Here is a 19,253-nt window from a genome sequence, read left to right on the forward strand (position 1 = left end):
CCATTCTAACACAACTGAGGTGGCTATAGACAAGTTTCCGAAGTACTTCCGCTTGTCTGCTAGCAACTTCCGTTTTAGAATTTCTACATCCAAAACAACAGTGGAGCTGGAGGAACATTACTCATCAAAATCCCTTAATAAGAACAATTCGAAAATACCGCATCCATCTGCCATCATCATGACAGGGGAGGACAACATGTTCATGAAGGCAGATGTGGAACCTAGCTCGTGCCACCACAAAGACCGGGTGTTTATGTAGCCATGTTGCCACTGTGTTATGAAAGGTATGTTCTTACTATCCCTGCATTTTCATGTGTCCGATGCTCAAAAAATACTAAAGCTAAAATCTTGTGCACGAAACGATTTGTTGTCTTTGATATATTGATATAGTTATTACAATGATGATCGTAATTATGATGATATTATTATATAATATTGTATTATATAATATTATTTATTACAACTACTGTACTGCCGTGGCTTCAACACATGCTATCTGCTGCTAGCCAGTTCCTAATCAGTACGTGTAGGATAGCAAATTTATGTAAACATATAAATGCAAGTACCGGTATTACAAATTGTTTACAGGTGGAAAACACTGTTAGGCAAGGGAAGACAACTTCATGTGCCTCACAAAGACTTACTGTATGTCGATGTACATAAATCGAGACACGTGCGTTCCACTTTATTGAGGGAAGGCTCGACTTATGTTCCACCTTTGTTAATATTTTTCTAATAATTTTATAAACTGTGATTTATTGACCTGTGTTGCACATGCACCAATCGTTTTAAATAAAAAAAGAAATGGAATCATGTTGTTCAAATGTTTTATTACGATCAATATCTGCAATAAAAGCATACTATTTTTGTTTATATATGTACATAGTAGTAGTATTTCTTTGTAACAACAAAATCCGTGTCAGCCCTTCTGACGTAATATTATTTGTAATTTCACCTCATTTCGGTCACTCAAGTGGCCGGTGTATCAATCATCACCTCAGCACAGGCTGACATGTTGTTTTAATTTTGTCCACAAATGATCAACGAACTGTTCAGAACAATTATGCCATCTTTTAGGTATATCGTTAGGTTTTCATCACGTCCTTAACTTCTTGTCTAAAGCTGATTTCGATTTAATGCGTATGGCGAGGTAAATCCAGACTGGCACTTTGAAGCTGTGCGCTCTTCAAAACATTCCACTTCAAACTACAAATATAGGTGCTTCCAGGAGTTCACGCACAGCACAGAACGTCTCGGGGTGTCATCTATGTCGTGCTAAATCCATTTTTGGAGATTCCGTGGGTTCGTCTGGTTTGATTTTGCAGTTTTAACTTTGTCAACACAGTGCTTACTTCAACTGCAACTAATGATGTTTTTTCTAACCCGGAAGTTCGGAGCAGACATTTTCCAAGATGGTGCTGCCCATGTTTCGCTCAGCAAACTTGGTGCCTATAAGGAGGCCTGCAAGAACACGATTGGCTGTGAGGCGCGCATGTACTGTGCTAGTTGAAGGTGTATTCACTAAAGAGTCAGAATTTACTTTTTTATGTGGGTTACATCCTCCCCGCCTCAAATCACGCACGTTCCATTAAATGTTAAAAAGCGAAACAACATGAATGGAAGGACAGGTAATGTTAATAATATTAATACATTTTATTTGAAGGGGCCTTTCTGGCACTCAAGGTCGCCGTACAAATGTTTAAAAAAACAATTAGGCAAATTAAAGACTAAAAACAGTAAAAATAATTAGGTACAGAACGTTCAAAACAATAAAATACTAATCTATGAAAATAATTAGCAGAACAGTAAAACACAAAAAAATCAGGGATTACTACGGATATGATTGATTGAAAAAGGGGGCGTGAGTCTGTGTTCCTGAGGTTGGGTAGTAGTGAATTCCAAAGCTGGGGAGCAGAGCGGCTGAATGCTCTGGTGCTGAAGCAAGCGGGGGGGACAGACAAGTGTATGGAGGTGAAGGACCTAAGGGCACGGGAGGGAGTTGTAATATGGAGGAGGTCGGACAGGTAGGGATGGGCAAGGTTGTGGATGGCCTTGAATGTTGGGAGAACTTTGAACTGGATGCGGAAGTTGACTGGGAGCCAATAAAGCTGGCGGAGAACTGGAGTGATGTGGTGGAGGAATGGGGTATGGGTTACAATGCGAGCCGCTGAATTCTGAGTTTATGGAGGGTCTTTTGAGGGAGGCCAAAGACAAGGGAGTTGCATTAATCCAGGCGGAAAGTGACAAGATTATGAACCAGGATGGCAGCAGAATGGGGGGTGAGGGAGGGGCAGAGGCGGTTGATGATGCGTAGGAGGTAGTGGACAGTCCGGGTAATATTACTGATGTCTCCGCGACCCTCGTGAGGAAAAGCGGCATGGAAAATGAATGAATGAATGAATGTGTAAACGAAAAGATAGTGTATTGTCCAGGATGACACCCAGGCTCTTAACTTCGGAGGAGGGTCGATGGTGAGAATATTAGCATCAGCAGCAACGCCTTACACTTCGGACAGGCTGTGTAACATACTGGACTGTCTCAGAAAATTAGAATACACAATATTCTAATTTTTTGAGACAGTCCCGTGTATATATACAGGACTGTCTCAGGAAATTTCCTGAGACAGTCAGGAAATTAGAATATTGTGTATTGTATATATACACAGGACTGTCTCAAAAAATTAGAATATTGTGTATTCTAATTTTCTGAGACAGTCCAGTAGTTTGGACTACAAAAATGAACGGGTTGTCGCGATTGGAATATTGGAGTCTTTGAGGTTGTCATCACTGTTGTTGTGAGCCCCTAAACGAAATGTCAACTTAGTCTGCATCAGTCCCAGGTGCGCCTACAGGATCAGAGTCAGCTGCAGGGTCATTGCTGGGAACCACAGGAACTTCTGTAAGCACTCCGTCAACCAAAGTAGATTATGGTATTCTGGCAAGTTCTCCCCCATGTCTGACATAGACTTCTCACTGCTGAGCTCCATGGCAGAAGGTAGAATTTCAGACACAGCAGGGATGGGTCCACTTGGCTCCTCTGTGTCAGCCGGAGGATCAGTGACAAGCGTTTTTGCATCTCAGGCTTTGTGTACAGTGAAACGTAAAGTGGGTGGAATAACATTTAGAGAGAACAAACTCTATCTTCAGCCACAGAAGGAGAGTCTGTGGAAGCCTCTTGAATCTTGGTCTGCTGATGAGTAATTAGTCTACGTATGGTTGAGCGCCCTGCAGGTTGCACATCGTTATCACTGTCCACCAAGAAGCCACATGGGAGGAGGAGGTCCCGATGCAGGTTCCGCATAGGTCCTTCATCACTCTCCAAACTCACTTTATAGACTGGAAGATCCCCAGCTCAATGGTCCACGATGTACCCCTCCTTTACTCGTCTGTCAGAAAGCTTGTGCTTCCCATGAAGGCGGACGTTCCTTACAAACACACGGTTTCCTGGTTTGAGTGCTGAGAAGAACAATAAGCAAAGAACAATAAGCTCTTCAGTCATATGCCGTCATGATATATCATAGTTATAGCTTTGTGAAGCATTGCAGCACATTACCAAACTACACTGATACTTTGACAGATACTTCAGCTTATTAATTGACCAGTGCAATAATATGAATTAAAACACTATTTTTTTCATATTTTGGTGTTGCATTTGTCAGTATAAGTTTACTAAGCCTTTGATATACTGTATGAATATACTGTATGTGAATTGACTGTGAGATTGCTTTAGTATTTACTGTATATTTAATGCAGTGATATTTTTATCTTAAAAAGGGCTGACATGCAACATTCCCTTTTCTTGATCTTTTAATCATGTTATGTGGTCAGTCCCTCGTTAAAAACACATCCGGAGTGATTCTGAACCATTCACCAAGGTTTGAGAAATAGTCAAATCTCTCCTGTCTGGAGCTGCTGAAACCTTTATGAGTAGCACATCCTCTTCTCTGATATGTGTACTGTTCAGTTACTCTGCCGGAAACACAGCCAATCTCACCCTCAAGAGAAGTAGCTGCTAATGTGACAGCTCAGCTAACCTTTAGCACCTGTGCAGACTACTTGAAGTGCAACGCACACAGCTGCATAATTATTTTCAAAATGTTGACGAGGAAATGTACATCTGAACGCAAAGAAGGGTGTCCTCTTCACACTTTCAAAAGATGACGTACTTCGTCAGAAATGGTCGGACTTTTTCTTTGTGAGCAACATCCCTCCCTTCAAAAAGATCTGTTTATAGGTGACTTTTTTAATCAAAAGTTAATAGTGGACTGATAAGCAGATTGTTACTTAAAGGTACACTCATTGTTTTTCATAACATTGGATGCTATTTTACCAGTTTTGCATGACAAAATCACCCAGAATGTCATTTTTTAAGAACAAGAATTGCAGATTCTCATTACTATGCAGCTGATTGGAGGTAATTCTCATACTCTTTGCTCTGATTGGCCATGACTTAATTGCATGTGGTGACTTACACATCACGGAGACGCGAACTACAGTCTTCTGAAAAATGATGTGAAGCTCTGCCATTTCAAAATACAAAAGTAAACTAGGCCTGCCAGCACGACTGAACGGGCCCTCGCCATTTGGCGCAACTCGGACGGCACGCACTTCAGGATGGTGGCAGATTTTTTTGTGTGTGTGGAACCTCATTTGGCTGATAGAGATGTTTTTGTATATCCTGAGATGAGAAATACATTGACAAACCTAGGTGAAAAAAATCCCTATTGAAGAGGATCCTAGACTATAAAATACTACTGCTCGTCTACAAAACATTTAATGGCCTTGGACCAAAATACATGCTTGACTTGTTAGATTCCTATGAGACATCTAGACCCCTAAGGTCGTCTGGAACGGGTCTTCTGCATGTTCCAAGAACAAGAACCAAGAGGGGTGAGGCAGCATTTAGTTATTATGCTCCTCACCTCTGGAACAAGTTACCCGAACGTCTGAAGTATGCTCAAACTGTTAGCTCCTTTAAATCAGGGCTAAAAACGCTTTTGTTTGGCACTGCATATCCATAACTGTCTATATATTTCAACCTACCTGCCTTCTATTCCTATTGTGCTTATCTCCATTGCTGATTTCAATGATTATTAGTAGTAGTAGTTTTTGCTTTATTTTTATTTTTGTTTTATTTTTATTTATTTATTTTTATTCTGTGATTAGATGTGATCATTTGTCTTGGTTTTTACGTTGTGTTGATTTAAATGTGATTTTTATGGTCTTCATGTGATGTAAAGCACTTTGAATTGCCTTGTGTTGAATTGTGCTATATAAATAAATTTGCCTTGCCTTGCCTTACAAAAAAGGAGGCGCTAGTGAGGTGTTCAGCCACGCCCTTATTCAAAACCAAAATTAATATTCTAATTGGTACAACAGGAGACTGTGTGCCAAGTTATTTTTCATCAGGCACCCGAACATGTCTTAAGACTCCCCTGATGAAGGTTTGAGGTCAGGGCTGTCAACAGACTTGCAGGGGCAAGAAACCATTATAGGGCACCCCCCACCCCACCGCTGCCACTGGCCTGTCACGACAACATACGCAGTACTTTAAGGCTTTGCAAGCAATGACTGTGTAAATTTTCAAATTATTTAATTTGAGATTTAAATTTAACGGACCGTAATGTGATATTACACACAAAAAAATTGTTTATGCAAAAAAAGGAAAAAATATACATTTGGAATATATAATATGTTAAAGATTTTAAGTATATATCGAGTAGAACATAATATTTAAGCAGACAATGATTTAAAAAAGAAATATGTGAATGTAAAGTAAAATAAATTAAAGGTCAATCAGAGCCCCCCTATGGTCCTGAGGCCCAGGGCTTGTTTGAGGTCAATTGATTTTTTTCCCTTCGAGGAAGAGCCTGTCTGGTAAAAAAAAAAAAATTAAAAAAAAAAAAAAAAAAAAAAGCGTTTGCTGTTCCCAGCAGGGGCGTAATATTTCAATGCAGTCACATTCAAGCTGGGGTACCTCTCATACATGTCAGATATAAAAAATACCTTGGATCAGGGACTTATTAGTCATTTCCTGACTTTGGAGTGTTGCCCAAAAAACAAAAGGGCCGACTTTGGGACCCCACCCAGGCCAGGCCCGTGAATTAAAACTCACCATTTTGATAACTTTTGATCTCATATGTCTCATGAACAGTTGCACCATATTTGAGGAATGTCCAACTAATTCCTAATTCAACTCGCATGCCTATCACAGCCAAAGTTACATGCATAAGTTACAATATTAAGGAGCCATGTGCAGACTGTCTATATGGAGCTAATAGAGTAATACAACCATATGAAATAGGCACATTCTGCAGATTATGCTCTGGAGACTTAAACTTCAAACTATTTATTTTATTTTTCCGGTGTACAGTAATTTTCACTGCAGATCAACATGCGACGTCCATGGATAACACATTCAACCAAGGGCTCACCTCCATTTCAAACAATCTTAAGCATGAAACAGTTAAAAATATTGGAAACTAAGCAGAGTGCCTCTTTAACTAACGTAGCTTTTAGAAAAACCCTGATTTCATTCCTCCTGACATCATGACCACAGTAAATTAATTTGAATCCTGCCGCTAAGTTTCTAGACTTCCTGGCCTTCCTATATGTTCTGCACATACAGAAAATCTATCTTCATCCTTATCATCGTGTCAACTAACTTCCTAGCGTTTCCTGTCATAGTCCCCACAATCAAATTTGCCATTTTCAGATCTTGGGGTTTTCTTTTCCTCTGCTCTTTCTAGCTGTGAATCCAAAAATAAAAATTGTAGTCACCACACTTGTTACAGCAGAAATGCATTTGGCATTTACAGAGGTTATAATGATTGTGTTTTGCCAACAGGCAGTGAAAAGCAGGAATCAGACTGACACATCCTCTCAGGATTAATTAGAAATATCCTTGAAGCCTAATTGTTACCATTTGTCATATCATGTTGACTGGGCCTGCAGTACAAGTAAATGCTTAATAAAAGGAGCGAGGGCAACATGTCTTTAAACTTAATTACAGAATATACAAACAGCTGTGCTCCTATTCTCTCCCTTATGGAATGGCTTGTTGCTTAAATTGAATCATTTAACCATGTTTGGATAGCACTAAAGGAAACGGGCAAGGAGATAAGGTGCTAGAAGGCTCAGTATTTACAGTACAAACAGTTGAATTTACCAATTGCTAAAGTAGTTTATGCCTAATCCAATGTGAAGGAGATTGAGGAGTTTGCATGCCTTTATATAATCATTTTTTAGAGTGGGGTCGTAACTCATTTCATAACTCGTTACATTTATTTGACTGAACTTTTTAAGAAAAATATACCGTAATTTTCGCACTATAATGCTTACCTGTAAGCCGCCGCCCAAAAAATTCGACACGAAAACTGCATTGTTCATAGATAAGCCGCAGCTGTCCTCACTGTATTATAGGATTTTTACACCAAAAGATATTAACCAGTAACACTATTTGACAGCAGCATCTTACAACTGTCATAAGACCAAATAAACCACCATGAAGCTTTGAACTAATATGCTGCAAAGCTTTGGCCATCAATGCTCCCTAGGGGGGGGACAATCAACCTCTGCTGCCACCTGCTGTCAATACTATTGTTGTCCAACATGTCTCTTAGCATGCAAAGCAGCGGTACAGATGTAAATAACAATAAAAATTCATGTTCTGTGCTAATTATTTCTTCAGTTACTGTTCCAGTTGTTTCATTAATTGCTAGTTATGGTATTTGGTAACACTTTATTTGACAGTCGCGCCATAAGAGTGTCATTAAGACAATCATAATTATGACATGACACTGTCATGAGCAGGGGTCCTCAAACTTTTCCTGTGAGGGCCGCATGACTTTTCCCTTCTCTGATGAGGGGCTGGGGTCAGTTTGTAACAGAAAAAGTGTGACGATTGCAGGAGTGCCTAAATGTAAAAAAATATTGTTTTTCAGAAAGCCACAATCAAATAACCCTTTCTGGATTCTTCATGGAACAAAAGTAAATTTAAAAAAAATAATAAAAAAACAATATAATCTAATAATAATAAATAATAATAACACTATTAAACAAATAGATAATAACCAAATAACCCTCTCTGAGTTCTTCACAGAAAAAGGCCAGAAAATAAATAACACTATTGAAAAAAAAAAAAAAATCAAAATGCTCTCTGGTATTGTTTAGGGGGCCGGACCAAATGTGGAGGCGGGCCGTACCCGTAGTTTGGGGACCACTGGTCATGAGCATTGATGAATGCTAATGACAGATGCCATTAAGTGTTATCCAGCTAATTATCTCACTTTTGAATGGATGTTAAAGATCCGAGCTGGACATAAATGGAGTTAGTGACATAATTTGCTGGGTTACACTTAATGACATCTGTCATAAGCATTCAGTAATGCCCGTGATAGTGTCATGTGATAACTATGACGGTCTTATGACACAGCTGTCAAATAAAGTGTTACCTATTAACAAAAAAGAATCAACAAATAAGCCGCACTGGAGTATAAGCCGCAGGATTCGAAATGAAGGAAAAAAGTAGCAGCCCATAGTCCGAAAATTACGGTACTTCTCAGAGTAGTTTATTCCGAAAGAGATGCCCATAGTGGCTCTTATCAGTTTCACCAATTGCACATCGCAAAAATAATCACAGAGCTACAGTGTACCAATCAGATGTAACAATACAGTTACGTGACCACACGCAAGCTTGCAGTCGGAAGTCCTATGATCACAACTGCCTGTTCAATCACATGGCGTCTTAAAGGCACCGTAAAACACAATATATCTTCAACATTAATCTAAGGCTCAGATTTGAACCTCTCAGAAAACTGGAGATATGATCATTTTAATTTCATGGTAGGGAATATATTGCCTCAACTCGAGGGCACTCATGCTCTTTTGATTGGTGATGTTTCATTTCTGTAGATTTTTCTAGGCGGGATTTGATCTGTGTATTTTTGGGCCTAATATGATCATGAAATAGGTTATAGTACAGTATAATAATAACAGTTCATATAGATGATGTTGTTCTGTGAAAAACAAAATCTACCATTGTTTAAAAAAAAACTGACACTGTAAGCAGTTACTCAGTACTTGAGTATTCGTTTTACGAAATGCTTTTTTACTTGTACTTGAGTACATTTTTTGAATGACTCATTTTACTTTTGTCAATTTTACAGCTATCAGTTATTTAGGTAATCGATTAATCTATTGATTGGTTTGTTCGAAAAATCGAGTAATCGGATTACAAACTTTTAATGTATTGCAGAATACATTATAGGAGATGTACAACCAAAGAAAAATTGTTTATGCTTAGAATAACATTTAACATTTATAGATGTACATGTGGCATGCAAAGTGATCATGTGGGATCACACAACATGGAGTGTGGCGTCAGGAGAAAGAAGGCTGCGATCAAGTGTTATAATACAGTACTGGACCGGTAAATGGTATCGGCGCCCTATTTGTTGGTACTCGCCGATACCGATGCCACCATTTTTGTGCCAGATCGGTATCGGTGCATCATTAATAATAATACATAAAATAAACAGATAAAAATAGTTTTGCTTCTCAATGCGGTAAATATACAGTACACACCCAAAAAAAATACATGATAAATATAAACATAGTACAAAAATAAATAAATAAATACATATTTCATTTTAGGTTCAAAATAAAGGTTATCTGTGGTAAAATGGGCAGAGTGCATTTCTTTGTGGCGTGTTTTTTTTGATTCAGGATGCAAATGACAAGAAGGTAGGTGGATCTGAATTGTTTGCCAGAGGAGAGAGACCGTTTAAGTATAGATAAGCAAGATGAAAATGGATGTAATTATGATTATTTGCTGCTGGGGCTTTCTGGCAGCTGCAGCGTTTTTTTTGTTTGTTTTTTTTTTCCATTGAGGCTATTGGTGATGTGGCTGGTGAGAAGTGAAGGAAATTGCTTTCTCAATACTCACTCCATGGTCCATGGCTGGTGGTATTTTCACCATATGTACAGTACAGTACAGTGCTACTGGCCTATGAGCAGCAGACAACTGACAACAAAAGGTAGGTTAGTCCATCCTAAAACATCAATTCAGATATAAGAAAAAACAAACGTTTTGCTGTCGGAAACTCATGGCCGAAGAATCATACTTTGTCAACATAGTAAATAGCATTGGACTGGGAAGTTGCTTTTTCCCCCCCATACTACCGTACTTCACCAGTTGCATGTCATGACAGCTTTTAGATTCTGCAGTGATGGTCTAAATATTTCACTGATCTACAGTATATAAAGAAGTTACATGAAATTGTATCATTGGAAATTGCATATTTTTAACAGTGTTCTGTCTTAAATTCACAACATCCGCTTTTGGACTAGGAATCTCGTAGTTCCTATAACCTTTATAACCTAATGACATCACTTGCTGTGTTCAGATGTATAGGAACTTGGGACTAAGGCCATTAGTTCCTACAACTATTTTGCTTCTGCTTGGAGATGAGGTCTTCTGGTTCCATAATAACTAGATGACGTAGGTGTTTGGTTGAAACTGCTACACCTCTTGCTGAAATCCTGCTTGTCTTGCAACAAACACCATTTAAAACCGAACAAACAAATAAAGCAGTATCAGCTCGACAACAACAATCAGTAAAGATGGATTGCTCCGGTGAAAAATACACGGCCGAGAAGGTTAAAGCCCATCTTGCTGTGCACTCTACAGAAGGCACTGTATCTAAATGGGGTTCTAAGGCCCAAAGCAAACAAAATGTTATCCAGCTGCACAGTGAACTACGGCCTCCTTTGCACAGTGTAGCACTATTGCACAGCAATAATCATATTATTTACGCTAAAATAAATAATGAACCTATGTTAAAGGAGCCATATGCAAAATTACTGGCCAAAACTCTTAATGCAATCAGGATCAAAATATTGAAGCCCCCAAAACCCTTCTCCCCTTTCGGTTGCCAGATAAGCGCTTCGCAATGGAGAATCAAGCTGCATTGTCATACAGGGTATCACAAAAGTGAGTACACCCCTCGCATTTCTGCAGATTTTAAGCATATCTTTTCATGGTACAACACTGACAAAATGACACTTTGACACAATGAAAAGTAGTCTGTGTGCAGCTTGTATAGTACAGTTAATTTATTTTCCCCTCAAAATAACTCAAAATATAGCCACTAATATCGAAACCCATGGGAACAAAAGTGAGTACACTTAGAAACTACATCCCTAAATGTCCAAACTGAGTACTGCTTGTCATTCTCTCTCCAAAGTGTCATGTGACTCGTTATAGGAGTGCTGTCAGCATTGCCGCAGAGATTGAAGAGGTGGGGGGGGGGGGGGGGGTCAGCCTGTTAGTGCTTAGACCATACGCCGTACTCTACATCAAATTGGTGTGCATGGCTGTCACCCCAGGAGGAAGCCTCTTCTGAAGACGGTACACAAGAAAGCCAACACACAGTTTGCTGAAGACATGTCAACAAAGCACATGGATTACTGGAACCATTTCCTATGGTCTGATGAGACGAAGATTAATTTGTTTGGTTCCGATGGTCTCAAGCATGTGTGGCGGCGACCAGGTGAGGAGTACAAAGATAAGTGTGTCATGCCTACAGTCAAGCATGGTGGTGGGAATGACCTCCCCACCTCTTCAATCTCTGCAGCAATGCTGACAGCACTCCTGTAACGAGTCACATGACATTTTGGAGGGAAAATGACAAGCAGTACTCAATTTGGACATTTTGGGAGTGTCATTTTGTCATTGTTGTCCCATGAAAAGACTATACTTAAAGTGCTTGTGACACGAAAAAGCATGTTTATTTCATAATACACGCGGTATTTTATGCTCCTGAATGATATGGACCGCTTGGATGTGTGTGGAAGCGATCGCTATATTTATTTAGTTTTTTGAATCCCGCGCCAGGAAAATGAGTGACTTCCGGCTTCGGTCTCGCATTGAGGAGGAGGGCGCTGTGACGTGTACGGTAGAAGACGTCCTCTTCACGCTACAGTGTACTGTTGTGTATGAGGACGAAGGATTCAGCTGATTTTGCGGATTAATACTTTTATTTTTTGCATCAAGCCAGCCAAACGGCTGCAGAAAAATCATTCTGTATGCGGGTTAGGCGTATGCGCCTTTTTGGAGTTTCAAAAGGTTCCCATTCACCGTGGATATTTACTGTGGGACCATTGGACTTACAAGGAAGTGAGTAAACATCTTGTTTTGTATTATGTCAAATACGAATACAGTGATTACAAAGTAAACACTATAAAATTCCTTTAAATAAAGGACTACTTACGTTTGATCATTGATAGGCATGTAAAAAGCTATCCTCACGCTCATTAGCAGTTAGCTATTAGCACGTTAGCTACACAACAATTCCAGCCACCCTCCTCCAGGGAACGAACTGTAAATTGCTCTCCGCCGGGCGGTTTGCCGATCCGCAAAGAAACTCGACAACCGGGTCGTCATGTCAAATAATCCAGGCTAGTTATGTGTGATTTTCCACTTTGAAGACTTTGAAACATCCCTCGGTTCGGGTTAGCATGTCGGCTAGCTGTCACTCCTTCTGGTCTGTTTACATTCTCCGAAGCCGGGGAAGGGAAATGACATATGTCCGATTTAGGTGTCATAAAATATCGTTCGGCAGGTGTGACAGTAAAGGTAAAGTCGACTGTTTTGACCATTATGGAGTAATTTTGCCATGTCGTCTTGAATAAATGGATTTTTATTATTTTATATTCCATTTAGCACAAGTTATTTGTCATGACCATGCCATTTATTTAGCAATTGGGGAAAGTACTTGGGTAAAAAGAATATCCTGTAAAAATATTGAAATAAAGAGACAGAAACAATGACATTTTGCCGCTCTCTTCGTCGCGTTTTCCTCATTGTGAATAGTTCCCCCTCGACGGGCTGACTGGTCCTTCTCAAGCCATTTATATAGCTATTGGGGAAAATACTTGGATAAAAAGAATATCCTGTAAAAATATTGGGAGTAGAGAGACTGAAACAATGACATTTTGCAGCTCTCTTCGTCTCGTTTTCCTCGTTCTGAACAATTCCCCATCAATGGGCTGAATAGTAAAACCAATGAGCCTAGTCTACCGCTGACGTCATCCACCTGTTGGGGACGCTAAAGCCCTATAATTGTAGGCGTGGCTAACTGGCAGATTAAAAGACTAATTTCTCGTCATCTGTGCTTTGCTAAATTGTTGTATATGGTCTAATCGTCTCAAAATATGATTCTAATTCACATAATAATGCCATTTAAGACTTTTTTTCTGGTGTCGTATGCTCTTTAAATATCTGCAGAAATGCGAGGGGTGTACTCACTTTTGTGGTACACTTTACCAATGTTGTGTTTCAATCCGAAGAGAAAGAGGGGAACAAACTACACATTAACATTGGCAATGATCATAAGAACAAACAGTAGTATACTACCTATGTCTATCACATAACAAAAATTAAATGAGTACACGCTACAGTCTTCAAATGAAAGGATTCCAAATTGCATTGGGGCCAAGTTACGACAAGTTTGTTACTGCCGTACTTTACAATAAGGTTGAGCACTTTTGTCGCATTTTTATTTAATTAATAAAAAAGCAAAATTTCCATTATCGGGGATCACGGCCAAGCTGTGGAACTTTACCAAGAAGCGCTTACTGAGGCTTGCATCATTTGGGGAGGTTCCGAAAATGATGACGTCCGAAGCCTCGCTGCCCAGCTGTACCACGTGATTGCTTCAGTGAGTGCTTTAGATTTGCTGCGCGGTTTGACAGATCGCTACAGTCTGTCAACACCTCAGGGTTTACATTCAAAATGAGGGTGTTTGAAGGAGGATTGCGACCAAGTAAGACATTGGATAGTTTGGAGGTGGTTTGGAGAGTGAAAAGTTTAAGAAAGAAGAGAGAAGGGTACAGTAGTTGATAAGATGGAGCCAGAAAGAACAGGACTTCCTCTCTGTGGATTTTTTTTTTTTTTTTTAACAATTAAAATCCCCACTATCCTGTAGCTACATCAATGTCCAAATTACACAAGCATAATCAGTACCCTTTTTCAAGTTACACAAACACGTTTACTGTACTCTCCCTGATTACATGTAACGAGTACACGCAGGTCCACTGTGTGCGGTGTGTGGAAACCTCCCTCCCGTTGCCTTCATGCGGGTGTGCTAGCATATGGCGGAAAACACAGACAAGAGTGATAAAGCAGTTTCTGCTCTTGCACCCCTATTTAAAACAAACTGTATTTTAGGCCAAAAGAACTGTTGCGTTTGATAGAACAATATGTCTATATGCTGCCATAGCAGATTCATGGTGCATTAAGTCCCCGAACTATTTTTAATTTGTCCGTTTTACCCTGGAAATCCCTGTTTACAGACGTCGCGCAACCGCTTTTGTTTCAACCCAGGCATAAAAAGAAGGTAAGTAATCGTATTTATTATTTGAAATGTCTGTCATTTTTAGCTTAGAATCATTCATTGGTGTCTAATATTTAGTTGTACACAGGTTATGAGTTTGATCTCATTGCTGAAGCTGTATGCCCATTTTAACTTCCGTGACTGGAAAACAATAAAAAAAAAATGTTGAACAAAAAATATATATACATATGTGATCATCTTTGGACATAGAGGATATGGTTAGACAATATTTTGCTAAATAATTCCTTCCCAGCACACAAATCACAAAAATCAATGAATCACTCATGTGGTTGGGAGACAATTGACTGCGATTATACACTTAGCCAGTAGGTGGTACCATGCACATATGAAGCTCCGAGAAATGAACCCTTTCTCAAACCAACTGGCTTAAGTGGTTCAAAGCCTCATAAGGCTTCATCTCACATCACTATGACTCCAGGGGTTACTTCCTCATCCAACAAGAGCTCCGGCATACTCACATCTCACGACATCCTCATTGTGATTTTCGTCCTTCTTTTATATACTGGGAAGAGCCCCTTGATTGGTGACGAGTGACCGTGTGTTTCCAATTGGCTGCAGGTGTGGTGGTCACTGGAGTGTCGCTTCCCATGGTGCTGACCAGGGCCGGAGTGGGACTCATTTTCGGCCCTGGAATTTCATGCCTCAGACCAGCCGACTCATTTAAAATAATGTCATTATGCATACATGTGTTAAGTTCAGTATTCTCTAAAGCCGTGTACTGTAATTAGGGATGTCCCGATCCAGGTTTTTGCACTTCCGATCCGATACTGGCCGATACCGATACCGGCCTATCTGAGCATGTGTTAAAGTTTAAAGTTATTTAGCCTCCGTACTTAGTTGTCAGACTCATGTTGAAAAAGGTTTTAGTACCCTTGATAACAACTAGCCAGCTGAATTAGGTGAGTTTGAATAACACACAACAGTTGGTAACAAGAAACTGACCTGTTTATTCAGTGACAAACACAAAACATTATAAATAACAAACAGAAATGGCATAGTCAGTCAGTAAAACGTGCAAATAATATTGTAAACTGTCTTAAAAAAGCGAAACACACCAACAACCTCCGTGGAAAATCCCACAAATTCCCCAAGCTATTAGATGCTTTTAATGTTTCGTGCATTAGTTACAAAAATTGCATAAAAAGCCTCTCAGGTTTAAATAAAAGACTATTTCAGTATCAAGTTAACATTTTAAAACAGTAAATAAAATACTCAAGTCCCCATTCTGTATCAGCAGCTTTAAACTACATTCAATTCATTTAATTTTGCGAATCAACTGTTAAAGTTGTTAAAATTGCTCCGGTTATTCCATAAATTCCCTTCTGTCTAATTTCAACGTGTGAAAGTTTTAAAACAGTTTTGAAGATAGATTCAAGTCATGACTTTGCCGATTTAGGAGTATTTTAGGTAAAAAGTTATTTAAGTTCGCCTGGAAGGTTCACAACAGCCTACTAGGGAAGTCTCCTGCTTTAAGATGGCGGCTGTTTACTAACGCAACTAGTTTTCAATACTTTAATGTTGCTAACGCCATCGAGTCTGTCATTTTGCATCTAGTTCTATATACATATGATATCTATTATCTACAGTAAAACGATGTTGACGTAGTTTGTAGCGGCTGTCAGCAGCAGTCAGGTATTCTTGTGTTTTTTATCCAGCAGCATGAGTTGAGCTAAAGCCGTGAGTTAAGCATTGGCATTACCTATGTCTGTGACAAGCATGATGTTTACTCTCGGGACGCAATGCGGTCCGTTTCTCATTGCGTCCCGAAGACCGCACAGTGTATTAGTTCAGCTTTACTTGACATATTTCAATAATCGGAATTTGGATGTTTGTGAATCGTTCTCGAATCTTCCACGGCCGAATAACTCAAGGATGTTATGACGGCTGGGCATGTTGTACCATGGTTCTAAGTGTTGGATGGTCACGAGAGATAATGGCTCGTCATCCAGAATGAATTCTTCGGCAATGACTCTTGTTATTCCCTGGGCTTTGGGACTGTCGAGTGCCAGTTTGTCACGCATAGCAAAAGTTTTTGCCAGTGTTAGTTGCGTAGGACCTTTCTTTTTGTCTTCGTTTTCTTAACATACTTCTTATATTGTTTGTGGTGGTATTTCGCTAAATGCTTCATTAGGTTGGTTGTATTAAAATTTCTTACAGCTTTACTACCGCGCTTGACTTTATTGTGACATATGTTGCACTCTGCCTCTTCGTCTTTGTCATCCTTTAAGGTGAAATGATCCCACAAAGCTGACATTTTTACTGATAAAGTCTCTCGGTAAATTGGGAGACGGTAATGTAAATGTAGTGTGTTGAAGGTGTGCCGTAAAATGCGGACCGGATTTTAGAGAAACCGAAGCAAAAACTGGAATGGATTATGTGAATCGTTGCGCTGGGAAACCCTGACCGGACTTAAAAAAAAAAATTGGATCGGAAGTCTGGATCAGAATTTTTCCGTGTTGGCCGATCCGATACCGATGCGCATTTTTTTGCCCATATCGGCGTCCGATCCGATCCAAGCACCGGATCGGGACATCTCTGACTGTAATTCTGTGTATTCCAATTCAGTGCAGGTAATGGTTGCTTAACAAGGTGGCTTTATTTTAACAAGTGCAACACAACATCATTTTGATCAAATTTAAAAATGGATTTTAAAAAAAACTATAAAATGATACATTTGAAAAATAAATTAATAAATAAGACCTTTTCTGCAACATCAAATATCAACAAAATGAGTGCTTACAGATAAAACAATTATAGCAACATAACAATATGAAAAATAAAGAATAAGTATTGCACATTGTAACAACTTCTAATGATACTATTATCCATTTTCCATTTCCACTTTAAAAACGCCACGTAATTGATTATATTAATTCTAATTTTCACTCATTGAACAACATGGCAATCCTACCTTCCAGCTCTGGACCTGTGGTGTGTTCATTACGGCTAATGCTTGCTGCTACATATCCCTTGTGAGGTGCTACAAGAAGCCAAAGTTTCCACAATTACATATTGTCGTATCACACGGTATAAGTTGCATTTTTTTCGCCATCTGGCCTTACCACTTTCGTTGTAATCCTCTGTAGTTTGAGGCAGCGAGGTCGTTGCATGAAAAAAATTAGCTATTTTTGCGCATTTTGCCGATTCTTTCACGAGTGCGTTTCTCATTTTAATTCTTATTTTTTCAGCACCACCCTTGCTCTTTTTATCCATCCAAGCACCGAGATAGCAGCTAATTTGGCTCAATTTTCAGTTATACTCACTAACACTTTTAAATACCAAACAAAAAATTATAACTAGAGATGTCCCGATCGATCGGGACGCCGATCGATTGGGTCCGATCATGTCATTTTTAAAGTATCGGAATCGGCAAAAAAATATCGGCCATGCCTGTTTTTAATATTTATGTTTTTTATATTTTTTATTTAAATCGTTTTCTAATTGTATTTAACGTTACCGACATAATATGTTACACTCATCCAGAGTCTTTAGTTTAGGTTTAAGGTAGGGTTAACAAATATAGCCCACTCAGTGTAGCGCTCAATCTGTAATGACGCTGTTTTACCACTATAGAGAGATAAACGGCTGCGCAGAATGAGTAGTGTGAAATTCAGCAGCCTTAAGAGCCTTCCTTTAATTGGCCAAAGCCTTGCAATCCCTCTCCCTATGATTAGATATATCATGGGAAGCAATGTTGGGAAGTAAGATGGCTAATGATCATTGTCTTATCACCCTAAGTTATTTCCCAAAGCAGAAAAGATATATCTATTGGTAGCACGACGCACAGTCATGGGTCCACTTCCCATCATGCATTTGGGATGGCCACAGTATAATTTACTGAAAGCTCAACAAATACACTAGATGGCAGTATTTATTCACAATATACAAAGTCACAAGTCTTTCTATCCGTGGGTCCCTCTCACAGAAAGAATGTTAATAATGTAAATGCCATCTTGAGGATTTATTGTCATAATAAACAAATACAGTACTTATGTACTGTATTTTAAATGTATATATTCGTCCGAGTTTTATTCATTTTTTTCTTAATGCATTGCCAAAATGTATATGATCGGGAAAAATTATCGGGATGATTGGAATTGAATCGGGAGCAAAAAAAGTAATCGTAACGGGAAATATCGGGATCGGCAGATACTCAAACTAAAACGATCGGATCGGGAGCAAAAAAACATGATCGGAACAACCCTAATTATAATGAGAATGGGTTCACAACAGAGAGCCTGACGGATGGCCTGGAACGCCGCTTCAGTGGAAGGAGACCAGTGTACCCGCTCGGGTAGGTGGTTCCAAGTCAGTTCATGGAGAGGGGCTGCCAGGGTGGAGAAGTGCAAGATGAACGTTTGGTAGTAACCCACCAGTCCCAAGAAGGATTTGACCTGTTTTTTCATTGTGGGGTTGGGCCAGCTTTGGATGGCCTCCACCTTCCGCTCCTGGGACTTCACACATCCCATACCCATCTTGTACTTAGCTGGACTGGCTGTGAGTCTGGCCTTCCGACAAGCCCTCAGATCAGCACGCAAGTGTTAAAGGTGGGCATTACAGGTAGGACTGTGAATTGGGACTGTGTTGTCCAGATGGGCCGTGGCATTGACTTGAAGGGGCAGTAGGATCTGGTCCATCATCCGTTGGAAGGTGGCTGGGGCACCATATTCTCTGATGGGGAGGACCATGTAGTGGTAGAGGTCATCTGGGGTGCTGAACCCAGTCTTCTCCTTGGACTGGTTACTGAGAGGAATTTGCCAATGTCCTCTTGTTAGGTCGAGGATTGATACATAGCGGGCAGAACTAAGTCGATTGATTAGCTCATGCCATTCTCAAA

This window comes from Corythoichthys intestinalis, chromosome 11 (assembly GCF_030265065.1).
Source record: "Corythoichthys intestinalis isolate RoL2023-P3 chromosome 11, ASM3026506v1, whole genome shotgun sequence".
NCBI lineage: Eukaryota > Metazoa > Chordata > Actinopteri > Syngnathiformes > Syngnathidae > Corythoichthys > Corythoichthys intestinalis.